The sequence below is a fragment of the Triticum urartu genome, chromosome 1A, assembly GCF_056163025.1.
Source record: "Triticum urartu cultivar PI428250 chromosome 1A, HENAU_Tu73, whole genome shotgun sequence".
Lineage (NCBI taxonomy): Eukaryota > Viridiplantae > Streptophyta > Magnoliopsida > Poales > Poaceae > Triticum > Triticum urartu.
Window position 1 is genome coordinate 190691159 of NC_141873.1, and position 17454 is coordinate 190708612.

Consider the following 17454-nt stretch of genomic DNA (forward strand, 5'->3'; position numbering starts at 1 on the left):
CCCGATGGCCGCCTAGCTAGGCGGATATCAAGGCTGCATGGGGAAGTGGAGACGCCCACGTCCAATCAACCGCCACACGTCAAACGAGGCCACCGGCTGTTGGGGCCCGCAGCGCTCCGCACTTGCCCCTTGGCTTTGCCTCGAAGCCAAGCCCAAGTGTGCCTTAGGCCCGGGGGCTACTGTCGGTGTCCTGGGAACGGGGGTCCCCAGACTTGCCTGCCTGCGGCCCACGGCATGGCTCCACCAGGCCCTGTACGGCCCATCTTCACCAACAAACACTCAAGACCCTCGCGAGGGGCCAAGCCTCGTGAGGCAGACGACGCAATACCTCCTCGGGGGTAGCCTCACCATGCTGGCTCACGAGAGGCGGAGAGATCAAGTCAAGGAGCACCTCGTGAGGTTCCTGTGACGCAAGCCATGACGACTAAGGCCAGGCGGGCACCAGGCAGGCGCCAGCGCATGCAGTGTCCTTATTTCCCCTTTGGTGCTAAAGAAGAAAGTGCAGGCGCGGAGTCCCGAGGTGTCAAGCAAAGGTTTCCATATCGGTGCAACGAGACCAAGGACAGCAGGACGGAGGTCAACGTGGAGCCCAGGACGGCGTCACCACCAGAGCCTTTGGTAGGCGAAAACCATCTTTTGTCAGGATAGCTTGTACTAGCTGTCCCCCTTCAAACTGGCCATTGTGGGATCCCTTCTCGCCTAATATTTGGGAAGAGGACCTGGGCCTCTATAAATAGGATTAGTCACCACCGTAGGGAGGCCTATCATCTTGGACTGGATCCATTCCACCAAGGCCACCATACAAGCTCACCAAGCACAAGAACACCTCTCCTCGGGAGGCTGTTCTTCCCTTGTAACTGTTCATCCTCAGCCCCAGAGGCAATCCACCACACCACACTGGAGTAGGGTATTACACTACATCGGTGGCCCGGGCCAGTATAAATCTTGTGTCCCTTTGTTCTATGGGTTCGACGCGCTAAGCCTTGAGATTGTGGTGAGGGTGAGAGCTAGAGGGGGAGAGACCTTCATGCGCACCCCAGTGTTCGAACCTCAAGGGTTTTGCCGGAACCCAAAATCCCACAAAAGTGAGTGGGAGGAAAGTCGAACTTGATGAGGTAACTGTACCTTCTCCCGAATTGGAAAGTAGTTCATCACGGAAATCAGTTCCAGTGATGCCTAAACCAATTAGTGAGGAAGTTAATGATGATGATCATGAAACTTCAAATCAAGTTGCTATCGAACCTCGTAGGTCAACCAGAGTAAGATCCGCACCAGAGTGGTATGGTTATCCTGTTCTGGAAGTCATGTTACTAGACCATGACGAACCTACGAACTATGAGGAAGCGATGATGAGCCTAGATTCCGCGAAATGGCTTAAGGCCATGAAATCTGATATGGGATCCATGTATGAGAACAAAGTATGGACTTTGATTGACTTGCCCGGTGATCGGTGAGCAATTCAGAATAAATGGATCTTCAAGAGGAAGACGGACGCTGGTAGTAGTGTTACTATCTACAAAGCTCGAATTGTCACAAAAGGTTTTCAACAAGTTCAAGGTGTTGACTATGATGAGATTTTCTCACTCGTCTCGATGCTTAAAAGTCTGTCCGAATCATGTTAGCAGTTGCCACATTTTATGAAATCTGGCAAATGGATATCAAAACTACATTCCTTAATGGATTTATTAAAGAAGAGATGTATATGATGCAACCAGAAGGTTTTGTCAATCCTAAAGGTGCTAACAAAGTGTGCAAGCTCCAACGATCCATCTATGGACTGGTGCAAGCATCTCGGAGTTGGAGTATATGCTTTGATGAGTTGATCAAAGCATATAGTTTTATACAGACTTTTGGAGAAGCCTGTATTTACAAGAAAGTGGGTGGGAGCTCTGTAGCATTTCTGATATTATATGTGGATGACATATTGTTGATAGGAAATGATACTGAATTTCTGGATAGCATAAAAGGATACTTGAATAAGAATTTTTCAATGAAAGACCTCGGTAAAGCTGCTTACATATTGGGCATCAAGATCTATAGAGATAGATCAAGACGCTTGATAAATTTTTCAATGAGTACATACCTTGACAACTTTTTGAAGTAGTTCAAAATGGAACATTCAAAGAAGGAGTTCTTGAGTGTGTTACAAGGTGTGAAGTTGAATAAAGACTCAAAACCCGACCACGGCAGAAAATAGAAAGAGAATGAAAAAGTCATTTCCTATGCCTCAGTCATAGGTTCTATAAAGTATGCTATGCTATGTACCAGACCTATTGTGGACCTTAGCATGATTTTTGAAAGGGAGTACAATAGTGATCGAGGAGTAGATCATTGGACAATGGTCAAAATTATCCTTAGAGTACTAAGGAAATATTTCTCGGTTATGGAGGTGATAAAAGAGTTCATCGTAAAGAGTTATGTCGATGCAAGCTTTTGACACCGATCTAGATGACTCTAAGTCTCGATATAGATACATATTGAAAGTGGGAGAAATTAGCTAGAGTAGCTCCGTGCAAAGTATTGTAGACATAGAAATTTGCAAAATACATACGGATCTGAATGTTGCAGACCCGTAGACTAAACTTCTCTCACAAGAAAAACATGATCATTCTTTGGGTGTTAATCACATAGCGATGTGAAATAGATTATTGACTCTAGTAAACCCTCTGGGTATTAGTCACATGGATATGTGAACTAATCACATAAATATGTGAACTATTGGTGTGAAATCACATGACGATGTGAACTACATTACTGACTCTAGTGCAAGTGGGAGATTGAAGGAAATATGCCCTAGATGCAATAATAAAGTTGTTATTTATATTTCCTTATATCATGAGAAATGTTTATTATTCATGCTAGAATTGTATTAACCGGAAACTTAGTACATGTGTGAATACATAGACAAACAGCGTGTCCCTAGTATGCCTCTACTAGACTAGCTCATTAATCAAAGATGGTTAAGTTTCCTAGCCATAGACATGTGTTGTCATTTGATGAATGGGATCACATCATTAGAGAATGATGTGATGGACAAGACCCATCCATTAGCTTAGCACTATGATCATTTAGTTTATTGCTATTGCTTTCTTCATGACTTATACTGTTCCTATGACTATGAGATTATGCAACTCCCGAATACCGGAGGAACACTTAGTGTGCTATCAAATGTCACAACGTAACTGGGTGATTATAAAGATGCTCTATAGGTGTCTCCGATGGTGTTTGTTGAGTTGGCATAGATCGAGATTAGGATTTGTCACTCCGATTGTCGGAGAGGTATCTCTGGGCCCTCTCGGTAATGCACATCATTATAAGCCTTGCAAGCAATGTGACTAATGAGTTAGTTGCGGGATGATGCTTTACGGAGTGAGTAAAGAGACTTGCCGGTAACGAGATTGAACTAGGTATGATGATACCGACGATCGAATCTCGGGCAAGTAAAATACCGATGACAAAGGGAACAACGTATGTTGTTGTGCGCTTTGACCGATAAAGATCTTCATAGAGGAGCCAATATGAGCATCCATGTTCCACTATTAGTTATTGACCGGAGATATGTCTCGGTCATGTCTACATAGTTCTCGAACCCGTAGGGTCCGCACGCTTAACGTTCGATCACGATATGTATTATGAGTTATGTGATTTGATGTACCGAAGTTTGTTTGGAGTCCCGAATGATATAACGGACATGACGAGGAGTCTAGAAATGGCCAAGACATAAAGATCAATATATTGGAAGGCTATATTCGAACATCGGAAAGCTTCTGAGTGGTTCGGGTAATTTTCGGAGTACCAGAGAGTTACGGGAATTCGCCAGGGGGAAGTATTGGGCCTTCATGGGCCTTAGTGGAAAGGAGAGAAGGGACACAAGGGGAGGCCGCCCCCCTGGGCTGGTCTGAATTGGACTAGGGAGGGGGCGGCGCCCCCCTCTTTCCTCCTCCCTCTCCTCTCCTTCCTTCTTCTCCTACTTGGACTAGGAAAGGGGGGGGACCTACTCCTACTAGGAGTAGGAATCCCCCCTTGGGCGCGCCCCTTGAGGCCGGCCCTCCTCCTCCTCCCCTCCTTTATATACGGGGGAAGGGGGCACCCCGTTGACACACAAGTTGATCTTTAGCCGTGTGCGGTGCCCGCCTCCACAGTTTTCCACCTCGGTCATATTGTCGTAGTGCTTAGGAGAAGCCCTGCGTCGGTAACTTCATCATCGCCGTCAACACACCGTCGTGCTCACGCACCTCACCCTCGGCCTCAACTGGATCAAGAGTACGAGGGTCGTCACCGAGCTGAACATGTGCAGATTACGGAGGTGCCGTGCGTTCGGTACTTGATCGGTTGGATCGCGAAGACATTCGGCTACATCAACTGCGTTACTAAATGCTTCCGCTTTCGGTCTACGAGGGTACATAGAAACACTCTCCTGTCTCGTTGCTATGCATCTCCTAGATAGATCTTGCGTGATCATAGGAAATTTTTTGAAATACTGCGTTCCCCAACAGAACGTACACCCCCACCGTATGGGTGTGGCAGGATACTACGGCATGAAACCAATATGGGACCAGGAGGACAAAGAAGCAATAGCGGTGGGTGGGCAACCGGCCTTTAGTGAAATCAGGGGCGAACACGCTAGAGACTACTTGCGGGCACGTGCAAAGAGGCGTGATGACAGAACTTATTACTTTGAAAACTCACGTCATGAAGAAATTGTATCAAGTGATGTTAGAGGCTTCCAAGATCCCTGGAAGGTTCTTCAGGAATTCAGGGCCATGTGACATTCTGTCTGATGCTTTGGAAACTAGAGATCCCCTGGCCGTGCAAGGGGTATAGGTTGTTAATGTCCTGCACAAGAGGGCTTTCACACTCAGCAAAGAAGAGAGGCTCAGGATGAAAAAGGCGAGGACTGAAATGAAGTAGAATGAATAGTATGAGAGGTTGAGGAAGGACATGTATCCGGCTTTTCGAAAGGATATTGAGGTGTCAATGGTGATGCAGAAGACTCTAAGACTGACAAATAGCCAGCAGATGGGAAACAACGGTATCCCTACCTGGCAAACTATCCTCGTTTTCGGGAGGCAGGCATGGAGGATGCTGCTTATTGCGCGACAACACCGCACAAGAGTAGCTGTGCATCAGGTGACCCGAGCGACACTGAGACTGCAGCTGCTCATGATGATGCTATATCTGATCTATCAGTAATGAAAGACAGGCTGAAGGGCGTCCTTACACATTATGAAGGTACATTAAAATGTGCAACAACCTGGGTTTGCCCACCCTTCTTGGACAATGTGCCATTGAAGCCAGGCTGTGTGAAGTGCTACATGACTGAAGTAAAGCCTGGATTCAATGAATTTGCACCGAATAATGTCCTAGGAGACTTTGATAAGCAAAGGACCTTGGGAGAAACACTATTACATCACATCTAGTGGCCATGAAAGGAAATAGAGTTCATCGATGAGATCCATGAAGCCCCGCCAAGAGCAACCAATGTCACCCCTCAACCGGTGATGCTCTCCTTGCCATAGCAGCTCTCGCGTGCTTCCCCCAAAGAACCTAATACTTGTAATCTGACGGCTGATGCATCAACCTGTGATCAGCCGGCCCGACTTTGTGCCATACAAGTCGTGTCATCCTCCACCCTAGAGCAGCCAGTGGCAAGGCCTACAACTGCTGAAGATGCACCACCGGTTCAGATGTCGGCCGCTGAAGCAGCGGGGAAAGACCTAGCTATAGCACATGCTCAACAGACCAACCTGGTGGAATGGACTGCTAAGTAGTCTGATGCTTCGAAACCTCCTGCTATCTAGTCTGTAGGCCCAGAACTGACTACTCATCAGTTCGTCGGTCCGCAGTCGCGTGATCAATATACCAATGCCTCATCACTTCCTGCTCAGCAAACCAACATGTTGGCACGGCCTCCTCAGCACACCGACAAGTTGGCACCACTTGCACAAAAACCCAACATAGTTTAATGGATGATTAGCAGTCCGATGCCTCTGCTCCTACAGTCCAGTAGTCCGTCACGGCAGCACCGCCAACTTAGCGGTCCGGCATAGAAAAACCGTCTGCTAAGTAGTCCGTCGAAGCTTCATCGTCTGCTTGGCAGTCTACCTTGCAGCCAACCAGAAGTTCTGCCGGAAATGTTCAAGTACCAAGAAGGAAGCGGCCAAAAGGGCTACACCTGCGAGGAAGCGCGTCGGGAGATCAAAGAGGAAAGAGAACGATTGCCTCTTACTTAAAGCACTCATCGCCCATAACCAAATTAACAGTAGGTTGTTCGAATGAGGGTGTAATATTATTTTGGCAGCACGGATGACGAAGAAGTAGATTTGTTGCTTGCTAAAAGTAAAGCAGCCGTACTTGAAGCACGCAATTACGTCCATGGCCAGCCATTTCTTGTTGGTGAATACTTTGATGAGTGCAGCTCCACTTGCCGCGAGTAACATGAATATTTCATGGATCAAATGTCAGCATGTCATCATGGTCTGCTAGTCCACTACAATAGAGATCATTTCCGACATGATGCAGGTTCCATCAATGTGAGTTTCGAGGACTTACATCTCTTCTTCAACTTCAGCGAGCTCGATGCCACTCTTGTTAGATGCCTGATTTTGTAAGTACTTAACAAACTCTAATCAACTTCTCCATACAAGGCTGTAAATGATAAATAGCTAACTACATTTTATTCCTGTCAGGGGATTGAACGCGCAGAGAAGAAAAAGGGAGAGTGTATACTTTATAGATCCTGCATTAGCAAATTCCACAACATTAGATGGTAAGGACCTACGGGACTGGGCCATTAACACAGTTGTCTGTCTCTTCAAAAACACGTACCATGCAGAATCATTTCTCTGGCCATATCATGAACGGTAAGTCAAGTAAACAACCCCCATACATTGATTGTCTTTCAGATTTCGACATAATTCGTAATTTCATGGCTTTCTTAATATGTAGGGATCACTGGATATTGGTATTCATTGTTCCAAACAAGAACACAATTTACTACATGGATTCTCCCAGAGAGTCAATAAATGCTCAGGATCTGACGCATCTTCAGCAATTCATGGATAGGTATTGAATTCTATTATGTTGAAATTAATTTGCATTCATATCTGGTTCAATAATTGATGTTGTTAAAATTCATCTTCATTTGCAGTGTGCTCGCATTGTGGAGAACTAAACCAGGGAACCTGTTCAAGAGGGAACTACCTCTCTAGCACGAGATCACTTCTCCCGTAACACACCAAAATTCGTTATTCTCGGAAAATTTATCCAATAGTCTGCAAATACCTTTTCTTACGCTAGTCAAATGTTCAAGATTCTAAATAAACCACTTTCTATTTTTGTCCAAAGAAAAAATAATACATCTAACACCGGCTAGGTTGTTCCTAACAGGACAATTACATGACTAATTATGTACAAAAAATTTCAGTGTCCTCGGCAACAAGCAGGGACCAACCTTTGTGGATACTATGTTTGCAGACACATGATCTCCATCTGCAAATCTGTTGATAGTTCTAACAATCCTCGCGAATTAGTACCAGTAAGTCTATCTTAATTAATATCTTCTACTCCATATGGCACATTCTGATCTTAAAAATACGACAGCTCATCTTAGAATCGAGGACCCGTGAACCGCTCCTGGCTAGTGAATTTTTGATGGTTCCGAGATTTATCAGCGACTTCTTCCTAAATCACTACATCAATCCCACTGGTGTTGGCGTCCTGGGAACGGGGGTACCCAGACTTACCTGCCTGAGGCCCGCGGCGTGGCTCTACTGGTGGTCATCAGCAACCACTCAAGACCTTCGCGAGGGGCCAAGCCTCGCGAGGGGCCAAGCCTCGCGAGGCGGACGACACATGACCTCCTCTGGGGCAGCCTCGCTAGGCAGGCTCCCAAGGAGCGGAGATATCAAGGCAGGGGGCACCTCGCGAGGTTCGTGTGATTTCAGCCATGACGATTGAAGCCATTATCAGGCAAAGGTTTCCATATCGGTGCAGCAAGACCAAGACTAGCAGGATGGCAGGATGGAGGTCACCGCAAAGCCCACAGTTGCATGACTGCCAGAACCTTTGGCAGGCGAAGACCACCTTTTGGCAGGATAACTTGTACTAGTTGTCTCCCTTCAAACTTGGCCGTTGTGGATCCCTTCCCGCCTAACATTTGGGAAGAGGACCACGGCCTCTATAAATAAGGCTAGCCACCACCATAGCAGGAGAGGGATCATTCGGACCATCCTCAATCACACCAGCTCATCGAGATCAAGAAGACCTCTCATCAAGAGGTTGTACATCCACTGTACTAGTTCATCCCTAGTGTCAGTGTCAAAACCGATGGATCTCGGGTAGGGGGTCCCGAACTGTGCGTCTAAGGCGGATGGTAACAGGAGGCGGGGGACACAATGTTTACCCAGGTTCGGACCCTCTCGATGGAGCTAATACCCTACTTCTTGCTTGCTTGATCTTGATGATATGAGTATTACAAGAGTTGATCTACCACGAGATCGTAGAGGCTAAACCCTAGAACCTAGCCTATGCTTATGATTGTTGTTGTCCTACGGACTAAAGCCTCCGGTTTATATAGACACCGGAGGGGGCTAGGGTTACACAAAGTCGGTTACTAGGGAGGAGATCTACATATCCGAATTGCTAGGCTTGCCTTCCACGCAAAGGAGAGTCCCACCCGGACACGAGACGAAGTCTTCAATGTTGTATCTTCATCGTCCAACAGTCCGGCCAAAGGATATAGTCCGGCTGTCCGGGGACCCCCTAATCCAAGACTCCCTCAGTAGCCCTTGAACCAGGCTTCAATGACGATGAGTCCAGCGCGCAGATTGTCTTCGGCATTGCAAGGCGGGTTCTTCTCCAAATTTCGAATACCTGTCGAGTAGTGTTCGGCTTCCCATGAATGTTGCACTCCTTGGCTTCTGCGCCCAATAATGGCTATCCTCCACGTGTTGAGCGAATGCGAGAAGTCGGGGAATTTTTACACTTGCCACCCTAACCATGTGAGTAAATCGTCTATTTAAAGAGACGGGGATCCTCAGATCCAGATCACACCATCCTCCCACAGCGAGTATCCATCGGAGCGCGCCCAGAAAAAGTACATCCCATCATGGCCGGCCATCGCAGCTCCTCCTCTCGCTCCCGTAGCCCTAAGCCAAGCGATTGGAAGAAGTGTTCTGTCCCCCACAGCCAATTAGTAGAGTTACAGACCCAGGGTTTCTCCCTCCAGCGTATATGATCCTCGTTCGAGCCGGACTTGCCACTTACAACGGCGGGGAGCAAGCGGAGAGCTTTCCCAACCCATCCATGGGGGAGCGGGTATGCGTTGTCCCTTACTTATTAAGGGGGCTTGGATTTCCAATCCATCCGTTCCTCCGCGGGCTCCTGGAGCTCTACGTCCTCCAGCTGCATAACTCTACTCCCGCCTCCATACTACACATCGCTGGCTACGTCGCCTTTTGCGAGCTATTTTTGGGCTACGAAGCTCATTTCGAGCTTTGGAAGAGGCCATTCTACCTCGTACCCCGTACACAGGAGGGGTCAATATATCAAGTGGGCGGAGCCGAGATATGGCGCATCGTTGGGACCGGATACCTGTCCGGTACTTCGAAGAAGACATCCGAAGACTGGCCTTCGGAGTGGTTTTATATGGAGGACGTCCCCCTTCCGTACCCTATTTGGATGGGCCTTCCTGGGTTCAATAACGCCCCTTTGAAGAAACGCCGCAGCTGGCACCTCAGAGCCCCTAGGAGGAAGATAACAGAGAGGTCCTTTACCTGATGGGCCCGATAAAAACGCTGGCCAAATCAGGATTGACAATAATCGAGGTTATGTCAATATGTATAATGCGGGGGGTGCAGCCACTTCAATATCGGGGACAAGCCATGTGGCACTTTAATGGAGAAGACGATGCCACCCACTGCGGTCGTAAGGGACCGGACTCCGTCGCTGCTCTAGCGAAAATACTATCCGATTTATACAAAGGAGAGGAAGAGGAGTTCATTCGCATTAAGCCACGGGATGAATTCTCCATGTACATCCCCCCAAACTGGGTGAGCTGTTACTTTCTACTCCAGACCTTCCCGCATTCTTCATCATAAGTATTTACCTTGCTATTTCATAGTAGGAACTGCGAAAAGCTATGATGGAGGTCCACAGCCCGTCTCCACAACCAGAGGACCCTGACTGGGCCCTCGACCCCGGACTCGAAGAAGATGTGGACACATTTGTGGAGCTCATCGACAGGACATTCTATCAGTTAAGCTGCAACGGTGCCTTGGTGGCCATCATAGCCGATTATCCTGGACTGCTCCCTGCATCGCATGTAAGTAAAACCGGAGTCCCAACTTCCGAGAAGGATCCCTTTTTCGCACTTCACCTACCGCACACATATGATGTCTTACAGGGAAGGCCCTCGGGACGCCATGCCGAACCCGCAGTGACTCACCAACAAGGGGCACCGATGCCGGGTAGGCTTAACAGGAAGGCGGTCAGGACTGAGACGCCGTCGCAGAGGTATGAAAAAGAACCCCACTCCGTGGTTGTCGTCTTTTAAAATATAATAACGTCCATGGATCCTGGCAGGAAAAACGCTTGTCGGGCCATATCCGGAGAGCCTGCTGGCCAAGCCTCCACCAGCCGGGCTCCAGAGCCGGACTTAGAGGCAGATGCTAACGTGGGGCCAACACTGGATGTTCCTCCTACAGAGGATGCGGATAGGCTGTCCGCTACGAATTCAGAAGTGGAGAGTGCCATGAATCACAGGCGCCGTCGGGCCGTACTCCGCGACGCTTGGTTCTCTCAAGAGGCGTTCGATGCCTTCAACTCAGGAGACGCGTACATCCGAGCTGCTCAAAATGGTCTTGCCCGAGCCACGGACCAGTATGTAAAGGATATACGAGTAAGAGAATCTAATAATTATGTATATTAGTAGCCCCTGAGACTTGGAACAGTTGGCACAACTGATTTAAGGATCATTGCTTTCATAGGTTCTTACGGAGAAGAATACCCAGTTGTCTCAAGAGCTGGAGGAGTGCAAAGCCCAGCTATGGGCCGCAGTTGCTACATTGAAGGAGTCCGAGAAGGCCCCATCTGGTAACACTTGTTTCTATCTAAAAGAATGACATGTACCAGTTAGTATTCGGCATGCATGCAAATTGAACAATAGATTCTGCAAATGATCCCGGAGTGAATCCGAAGGTCGTGCGAGGGGATGAGCAACATGCTCAACGACAACTAAAGGTTGGCGAGCGCATGCTTACACAGGTTAGGCGGGAGAAAAACGATCTCCAAGATGCCAATACCCGGCTGGGCTTTGAACTAAAAGATGTTCGGGCCCAGCTTGCTGACCCCGTAAAAGAGAATAAGAGGCTTCGACGCGGCATTGTTAGTAAGTGCTTGAACGAACTGTTATAGAGTTCATGGAAGAAACCATCTAACAGAGTTATATATCTGTAGGTATGCTGACGGGTCGTCCCACAGAGGAGATGCCCGGGTCTGCGGGTGATCTTCTGCCAGAGCTCTCACAACTACATGAACAAGTTCGGCAGGTGATGTAGGGCATTGACCAAGCCTTGTGGCCATCCGCCTCCCTGCCAGGAGGCATGGGGGAGCTTGTAGAGATGCTCAAGGGAGCGCGGCGGTGCTTCCGATTATGGAAGGTATCATCCTACCGACAAGGTGCAAGGGAAGCCTGTGCCATGGTGAAGACGCGATATACCAAGGCTGACCTTACCACATGGCCGAGGTCGGACCTGTGGGGTCTGATGGGAAAGAGATCCCCGTCGGTTTGGTGTATGACCAGGTGAAATTAGCCGCAAAGTATTTCCAACAGGATTGTAGGCTAGACGGCCTGTTGGATGGTATAAAAGAAGAATTTAGTCAGTCTAAGTGACTGTGTACATCAACCAATATATATTGTCCCTAGCCGGATTCTAAATCATTTGTCATGGCGGACCTTTTCGCTTCGACCTCCTGACCCGACAGTCCGGAGTGTATCCGAATACCTGCTCAGTTATGTAAAAACCGGGGTACGCGTGGAAACCAGGCGTAGGGGTCAGAAGTGCTTGAACAGACAAGTACCCAACTAGCTATTTATATTAGATGGATAGTAAGAAACATCTTCTAGGGAGAATAGTTCCATTAAGGGTTCCTTTCCCTGGGTACGCAGCATTTTTGCAAAAAGGATGACTTAAAAACTTAGTTTTAGTTCTTCACAGAAAGCATTTCGGAGCTACCGATTTGTAAACTCGGTGATACCGAAGCAGCTTTTGGAACCTAAAATAGTGAACTCAGTCAGATCGAATCACAGTTCGGTGGCACCGAGACTTCTAGGGTTTTATAAAGAATTGAACTCGGTCACACCGATTTGAAGTTTTCGGTCAGACCGAAAGTGCAACTGCAATGGCCTAAGCCAAATCGGTGAGACCGATTTCTATAATTCGGTCGGTCCGAGATGAGTTCAACGGAGATGTAACCCTAAATTTTCAAATCCAATCTAATCTAGAGGATGTTTTCAGTGGATAGATTGATTGCATACGTGGTCATGAACATGGCAAAGTAATGCGCTACGAATCGGAGTTAAAAGAGTAGCACAAAGGATCGATCTCGTACCCTAATTCGGCGGAGTTTGCTACGGTGGCAACAGAGGAGCAAAAATCCATTAACAGCAATGGAAACCGGTGGAGGGAGGTCGCTAGCGGCGAGAGGACGATCCGGAGACCCGAGGCAATAGAGCAAGATACGCGCGGGCTGAGAGGTTTCGAAGAAATTTCCAAAATCTCACCCGTGGGTTTATATATCCCGACCCTATTGAGGGAGTCCTGGATTAAGGTGTCCTCGGGTGTCCGGCCTGTTAGCCATGGGCCAGACTGATGGGCTGTGAAGATACGAAGACCGAAGACTGTACTCGTGTCTGGATGGGACTCTCCTTGGTGTGGAAGGCAAGCTTGACGACCCGATATGTAGATTCCCTTCTTTGTAACCGACCTTGTGTAACCCTAGATCCTCCCGGTGTCTATATAAACGGGAGGACTTAGTTTGGATAGGACACTCATTATCATAGCCATACAAGCTAGACCTCTAGGGTTTAGCCATTATGATCTCGAGGTAGATGAACTCTTGTAACACTCATATTCATCAATATCAATCAAGCAGGACGTAGGGTATTACCTCCATAGAGAGGGCCCGAACCTGGGTAAACATCGTGTCCCTTGTCTCCGGTTACCATTGACCTTAGACGCACAGTTTGGGACCCTACCCGATATCTGCCGGTTTTGACACCGACATTGGTGCTTTCATTGAGAGTTCCACTGTGCCGTCGACAACAAGATCGATGTCTCGCCTTGTTTTCAGGGATAATATTACCACCGGAGGAACGTGATACGTCTCCAACGTATCTATAATTTTTGATTGCTCCATGCTATATTATCTACTATTTTAGGAAATATTGGGCTTTATTATCCACTTTTATATCACTTTTGGGACGAACCTATTAACTGGAGGCCCAGCCCAGATTTGCTGTTTTATGCCTATTTCAGTGTTTTGAAGAAAAGGAATATCAGACGGAGTCCAAACGGAACGAAATCAATTGGAGAAGTTATTTTTGGAAGGAAACACACCTGATGGACTTGGACCCCACGTCAAGGAAGGAACGAGGTGCTCACGAGGGTGGGGGGTGCCCCCCCAGGGCGCGCCCCCTGTCTCGTGGGGCCCTCGTGGCTCCCCTGACGTACCTCCTGCACCCATATATACCCACGTAACCTAAAACTTCTAGAACGCAACATAGATCGGGAGTTCCGCCGCCAGAAGCCTCCGTAGCCACCGAAAACCAATCTAGACCTGTTCCGGCACCCTGCTGGAGGGGGCAATCCTTCTCCGGTGGCCATCTTCATCATCCCGGTGCTCTCCATGACGAGGAGGGAGTAGTTCTCCCTTGGGGCTGAGGGTATGTACTAGTAGCTATGTGTTTGATCTCTCTCTCTCGTGTTCTTGAGATGATACGATCTTGATGTATCGTGAGCTTTGCTATTATATTTGGATCCTATGATGTTTCTTCCCCCTCTTCTCTCTTGTAATGAATCAAGTTTCCCCTTTGAAGTAATCTTATCGGATCGAGTCTTTAAAGACTTGAGAACACTTGATGTATGTCTTGCCGTGGATATCTGTAGTGACAATGGGATACCACGTGCCACTTGATGTATGTTAAGGTGACCAACTTGCGGGTTTTGTGACATTGGGAACCTATGCATAGGGGTTGGCACACGTTTTCGTCGTGATTCTCTGGTAGAACTTTGGGGCACTCTTCGAGGATCTATGTGTTGGTTGAATAGATGAATCTGAGATTGTGTGATGCATATCGTATAATCATGCCCACGGATACTTGAGGTGACATTGGAGTATCTAGGTGACATTAGGGTTTTGGTTGATTTGTATCTTAAGGTGTTATTCTAGTACAAACTCTAGGGCTGTTTGTGACACTTATAGGAATAGCCCAACGGATTGATTGGAAAGAATAACTTTGAGGTGGTTTCATACCCTACCATAATCTCTTCGTTCGTTCTCCGCTATTAGTGACTTTGGAGTGACTCTTTGTTGCATGTTGAGGGATAGTTTTATGATCCAATTATGTTAGTATTGTTGAGGGAACTTACACTAGCGAAAGTATGAACCCTAGGCCTTGTTTCCACACATTGCAATACCGTTTACGCTCACTTTTATCACTTGCTACCTTGTTGTTTTTATTATTTTAGATTACAAAAACTATTATCTACTATCCATATACCACTTGTATCACCATCTCTTCGCCGAACTAGTGCACCTATACAATTTACCATTGTATTGGGTGTGTTGGGGACACAAGAGACTCTTTGTTATTTGGTTGCAGGGTTGCTTGAGAGAGACCATCTTCATACTACGCCTCCTACGGATTGATAAACCTTAGGTCATCCACTTGAGGGAAATTTGCTACTGTCCTACAAACCTCTGCACTTGGAGGCCCAACAACGTCTACAAGAAGAAGGTTGTGTAGTAGAAATCAACCTCTTTTCTGGCGCCGTTGCCGGGGAGGTTAGCGCTTGAAGGTATATCTTTAGATCTTGCAATCGAGTCTTTTAGTTTCTTGTTTTATCACTAGTTTAGTTCATAAAAGAAAACTATAAAAAATGGAATTGAGTTTGTCTCATACGCTTCACCTTTTTAATATCTTTCATGAGTATGATGGAAAGGATAATTGTGCTCAAGTGCTAGAATAAGAAATCTATAAACTGTTTGGCACTTAATATTTGAATGATGAGCATGATTGCAATGTTGTTAGTACGAATTCTTTGAATATCCATGATGCTAATGATGATTGCACTAGTTATGATGAAAATGCCTCCTATAAACATGTCAATTTTTGCGGAGTAGACTGGGTTTGCATGTACACACCAAATAGGGAAGGTAGATATTGCAAGAGGCATAAGTACTTAGAAACCAAATTGTTGCAAGAAGAGCTAGATGAATGTGCTGAAAAATTCAATATTTTTCGTGCCCCTTGTGAACTTTGCAATGAACATGGTCATTTAAAGCTCCAATGCTATTTGTTTCATGATCAAGTCGTGTCCAAACATTGTGATAATTTGATGACCCTTGAGCATCATAAAGAGCTTTGCCTTCTTTTGGGTTATGAAGAAATGAAACGTATAACTGAGGGTATTCCAAAGTTTAATCTTGATAAAGTTCTTCATTTTGATCTAGAAAAGATTTATATGTATTGTGTGGTGAATTGCATTGAAAATCCTTATATTGTCAATTACATAAAGAAAAGAAAACAAATAGAAGATGAAGAGAATACTAATGAAAGGGAAGAGACTTCCCAATACCCTCCTATTATTTCTTATGATGAATCAGGTAACGAGGAGGAGCCTCCTATTCAACCAATCTCATTAATAAGGAGCTCCAAAAAGAGGATTGAACCCACACATGATGTGGTGAAGAAGAATAAAAGAAAAACGAAGAGAGGTGAAAAGATACCTCTCCCAAATAAAGTTGCTCCTATTATTGTTGTGCCTCATGAAAATGAAGATGATACACTTTATGATGATCTCGTTATGCCTATTGCTTGTTGTGATGATTATGATTTTGAAGATAATGATACTTATTATGATCTTGAAAATCTTTATGGTACTTGCTTGTAAGAATATGATAATAATGTTTGCTATACTATTGGTGGTATCCATACTATTAATGATGAGAGTGATTATGCTTATGATACGAAAAGGTCCAAGCTTGGGGAAGCTATGTTTGATGAGGATGACATATTTGAGAATATATTTGCTGCAATTAATGTTTGTCCCAAGCTTGGGGATGCTATGTTTAATAATGATGATATTTTTAGCCTTCCATGTTTTGATATGCAAAGTGATTATGATGAGAACAAAGTTACTACTTATGATGATTATTGTGATAAAACTTATGCTATAAAGAGTAGTGATGATTATATTTATAAAACTTGTCATGATTATGAGTACCCTTTCTCTGAACATTACCCTTTTAATATGGAAACAATTTATAGTATTCGAGTTTCCTATGATACTTCCACTATTCCGAATGAGGAGAATTTTGCCTATGTGGAGAGTAATAAATTTTCTATGCTTGTAGATCATGAAAGGAATGCTTTAGGTGATAGTTATATTGTTGAATTCATTCATGATGCTACTGAAAATTATTATGAGGGAGTAATATATGCTTGTAGGAATTGCAATAATATCAAGTTTCCTCTCTATGTGCTTAAAGTTTTGAAGTTATGCTTGTTTTACCTTCCTATGCAAGTTGATTATTGTTCCCACAAGTTGTTTGCTCACAAAATCCCTATGCATAGGAAGTGGGTTAGACTTAAATGTGCTATTCATATTATTCATGATGCTCCCTTTATATTACAATTCTTATCTTCTATATGAGCATCATTGAAATCATCATGCCTAGGTAGGGGCGTTAAACGATATCGCTTGTTGGGAGGCAACCCAATTTTACTTTTGTTCCTTGCTTTTTGCTCCTGTTTAGTAATAAATAATTCATCTAGCCTCTGTTTATATGTGGTTTTATGCTTTTAAATTAGTGTTTGTGCCAAGTAGAACCTTTGGGAAGACTTGGGGGAAGTCTTTGTGATCATGCTGTAAAAAACAGAAACTTTATCGCTCGCGAGAAATGCTGACATTTTTATTTGGATAGTGGTATTTAGTTAATTATTTTTGCAGATGATTAATAGATAAATTCCTCAGATCCAGCAATTTATTTGAGAATTTTATGAGTTCCAGAAGTATACGTTTGATCCAGATTACTACAGACTGTTCTGTTTTTGACAGATTCTGTTTTTCGGGTGTTGTTTACTTATTTTGATGAATCTATGGCTAGTAAAATAGTTTATAAACCATAGAGAAGTTGGAATACAGTAGGTTTAAAACCAATATAAATAAA